Consider the following 4,639-nt stretch of genomic DNA (forward strand, 5'->3'; position numbering starts at 1 on the left):
CCAAGATAAGCAAACTGCCATCACGGGCTTTCTTCGTGTAAAGACACAGATCCATAGCACTCCTGCTGTAGCCCTGTGACTGCATAAAGGCATCAAACTTATGATACCATTCCCTAGGTGCCTGCTTCAAGCCATACAAGCTCTTCTTCAACTTGCACACTAGGTGCTCCCTGCCAGGTTCTGCAAAGCCCTTAGGCTGATCCATATAGATCTCATCATGCAAGTCCCCATGTAGAAAAGCCGTCTTGACATCCATCTGATATAGATCTAAGTCAAGCTGTGCAACCAAAGCCAAGACTAAGCGCACGGTGGTCATCTTAACCACAGGAGAGAAGACCTCATCAAAGTCCACACCATGTTCCTGCTTAAAACCCTTTGCTACCAATCTAGCCTTGTATGCTGGCTTGGGGTGTCCAGGGGTACTTTTCAGCTTGTACACCCACTTGCATGGCAAAGCCTTCTTGCCCTTAGGCAAGGCAACCAAATCCCAAGTCTCATTCTTATGCAGGGAGTCTATCTCAGACTGCATAGCCCTCTCCCAGGAGTGACTGTCACCCCTGCGCATAGCCTCATCATAAGTGAAAGGCTCTCCTGCATCTGTAACCAAAACATAATGCATAGAGGGCTGAAATCTGTCAGGTGGACGTCTATCTCTAGCAGACCGTCTCACCGCAGGCTCTGCTGCCTGTCTAACTACCTGTCCAACATCCTGGCCCTGTGGAGGAACTGCTGCAGGCTGTACTACTGGCTGTGCTGGAGCTTTAGGCTCCTCCTGAAAGATCACTCTGCGGATCTCAACCACCTTCTCAGGCTGCCTGTGCATCTTGTCTTCATGGAAGACGACATCATGGCTGCGTACTATTTTCCGCGCCTGCGGATCCCATAGGCGATAGCCCATCTCTCCTGACTCACCATAGCCAAGGAATATGCATTTAATGCTCTTTGGATCCAATTTACTCCTCTTGTCCTTGGGCACATGGCAGAATGCCTCACATCCAAAGACACGGAGATGCGCATAAGAGGGTGGCTTACCAGCCCAAACTTCCTCTGCAACCTGGAAATCCAATCCACTGGAAGGCGATCGGTTTATGACATGCACTGACGTACTAACTGCCTCAGCCCAAAAACTCGGGGGAAGGCCTGCATGGCTAAGCATAGAGCGCACACGCTCCTGAATAGTCCTGTTCATGCGCTCAGCCAAACCATTCTGGGGTGGGGTGTAAGGGGCGGTCAACTGACGCTTAATACCCCTGTCATCACAAAACTGCTCAAAAGCATGCGAGACATATTCTCCCCCATTATCTGTCCTAAGGCATTTCAGCCTATACCCAGTCTGGTTCTCAACAAGAGCAAGCCATCTCTGAAAAACTGCCAAGACATCGGACTTCTGCTTTATGGGATAAGCCCACACTTTCCTAGAAAAATCATCAATGAAGGTAACGAAGTACTTCGCGCCACCCATAGACATGCAAGGCATAGGCCCACAAACATCGGAATGCACCAATGCCAAGGGCTCACTCATGCGTGGCCTACCCGATTTCTTATGCGTAGACCTATTCTGCTTACCATAAAGACAATGATCACACGAGTCAAAACATGCATAATCCAAAGGCGGAAGATACTGCAAACCAGATAACATTTTCATTCCTTTCAAAGACATATGCCCCAAACAGGCATGCCAAAGTGATACATGTGGGATAGAGCCCACTGCCAAAACATGGTCTACAGAAGACCCAGATACAACAAGAGGATAGAGGCTGCCAGCCTTGGCGCCTCTAGCAAGCACAAGTCTGCCTTTGGTAATCTTCCAGGCAGAATCCCCAAAACAGACATGAAATCCTGCATCATCCAACTGTCCTGCAGACATAAGACTACGCGTAAGCGCAGGTACATGACGTACATCCCTGAGCAAAAAGGAACTGCCAGTGGAAAACTGCAACTGAATATCTCCACAGCCCACAATATCAAGAGACCTGTCATCTCCAAGTCTGACTGATCCAGATACAGTACGGTAAGAGTGAAACCACTCACGGTAAGGCGTCACATGGAAGGACGCACCTGAATCCAATAACCAGCACTGTGCATACATACTAGGTGTCTCAGTCAAGTGTGAAGCATCAGAAGAACTAGCTGCAAGTATAAACTCATCACCACCATCGGACTCTTCAGTCTGCGTGACATTAATTTCCTCAATCTTGACGTTGGACTTCGCAGGTACTATGCTGCGATCAGAGGACTTCTCCTGCACTTTATCTTTCCCCTTATCCTTGCGCTTCTCATTGCGCAACTCATGACACTGTGGTCTAATATGGCCCTTTTTCCCACAATGATGACAAGTGACATTTGCATTGCGTCCACGCGACTTACTACGCGACTTGCCACCACGAGATTTAGACCGACCCTTCTGCGAGTCACGGCCTCGGCCATTACCACGGTCATACCTGTCATTCCTGCCTCTAACTGTCAAAGCATGACTACCACGAGAGGCATCCAAGTTTTTGCGATTCACCTCTTCCTGAAGAAGAGCACTCTCAACATCTGCCAATTTTAGAGTAGCACTAGAGGCACAAAGAGCAGTGCGGAATACATCCCATGACTCATTCAGAGTTCCAAGCAAGAAAAGAGGAGTTACTTCCTCTCCAAAGGTGATATCCTGCGAAGTCAGGTTCTTCAGTATAGCATGGAACTGGCTCAAGTGAGCAGACATAGTCGCATTATCCTTCATGCGCAGATCCATAAGCTGCTTCAACCAGTACATCTGACTCGCCGGACTTTTCTTATCATAAAGATTCTTGATCTTATTCCATAGATCCCATGCACTCTGTGCTTCCTCAAATACATTATAATGTACCTGTTCAGTGAGAGACAATACAATCGTGGACTTGCATAGCTCATCAAGTTCAAGCCAGTCGTCAATGTCCATAGTTTCAGGCTGCTCCCCACTCAACCGAAGTGGCTTAATCTGAGATTTCTGCACCAAAACCTGCCATATTTGACTCTTCCAGTAAGAGTAGTTGGTACCATCCAACTTTGTAATGTTAAAGATGGCACTATCATGCGAAGATGACGCCATTATGCAGGCTGGAAATGCCCAAACAGTCCAAAACTGGTTGCTGTTTTACTGCAGAAACTGCCCAAAAATGACCAAAACGGGGTCCAAAGGGCGAGCAAAGTGTGCCAAAAGTGGCTGCCCACTTAGTACTAGGTGCGGTACACCAAATCAGGATATTTCAGCATGAAAAGTACACCTCAGTCCACCAATAACTGCTTGCTGTAATAAATTGCAGGTATGCAGTCTAGAGAGCAAACTGTCCCAAAATAGGATCCAATGTCAAGCAAACAATGCTAGGTCCAAAGCCGGCATGAAACGGACATAAGCAAGGCCAATGACAGTGAAAAGAACATGAGCTCAACACCAAGCATGTCAAAATAACATCTGCCAGTGAAAGGCACACCCCCAGACACTCTAGGCAAAGTGTTCCTGTAACTGCCAAAACCTGACACAAATAGGTATCTGCTCAAAGAGAAAGATCCAAATATGAGACTCAGCTCATAAGCATCCTGTGAACCAAGAGTACATCAATGCATATCCATAAAGATCGGAGTATGATCCCAAAGTCTCAATGTGTATGTAGCTGCTCAAGACATAAACTGCTTCAAATACATGTAAGTGCTCCAATAGCATGCAACTGTCAAAGGTCAAGAAAGCATGTAAAATGCTCCCACTGGCACAAAAGGCGTACAAAGCGAGCTCAAAAGCTCAAACAACCCAAGAGAAAGCACCAGTGATAAGTGACCCTGTCAATGCATCAAGCGCATCCGAGAGAGCATGACATACATGAAGCACCGGTCGTATTAACCATGAAGCAATACATAAGCCCAAATAAGCTCTCGGTCAACTCAATGACATCCAAATAGCAACCAAGATCAGTGATCAAGTAAGCCGGGAATGCTCAAATACATCCAAGTCCAAGCTCCAAATGTCGGTATGGCATACACGAACCAAATAGCATATGTCACGAACCAAAGCATGTAATGCAAAAGCCTAACTGTCAAGCAGAGACATGAGGCATAGGCGGTCCACGAGCATGCCGAGTCGGTCCAAATGCCAGTGAAGACGGAGCTAATGCGAAGCTCAAAAGCATCCCATAATCTCATACATATGCTCCAAGTCGTCCCCAAATGTCAGAGATATCATGCCAAAGCTCAAAGCATACATCCGGTATCAGTAGGTAAGTGCCAAAGCATGTAAAGTACCTTCAGCCCACTGTTATTCCAGCATGTATTTACTGTTCTAAACAGTAGATTTCAGCCCCAAATTCAAGCCAAAATCATGGTCAAACCAAATGCATACATCCCCAATACATCCGGGTAGGAAGTAGACCGCATACGGGCATCAAACAAGGTAACCGGAGTAGAGTATAAGCATTAAATGCCAATGCCAAGTGTGGCTGCCCTGTTTCCAGCACTGTATAACAGTAAATAACAGTCCCAAATCAGCCAATATTTCAAGCCAAAATCATGGCATAATCATGTGCATACATTCCCAAGGCACTAGGCATCATGTAGACCGCATATGGGCATCAAATAGCACAACCGGAATGGAGTATAAGCAACAAATGCTAATGCCAATGGTGCT

Source organism: Lygodium microphyllum, unplaced genomic scaffold (assembly GCF_053477565.2).
Source record: "Lygodium microphyllum isolate KBCC unplaced genomic scaffold, Lygodium_microphyllum_v1.1.10 scaffold_170, whole genome shotgun sequence".
Classification (NCBI taxonomy): domain Eukaryota; kingdom Viridiplantae; phylum Streptophyta; class Polypodiopsida; order Schizaeales; family Lygodiaceae; genus Lygodium; species Lygodium microphyllum.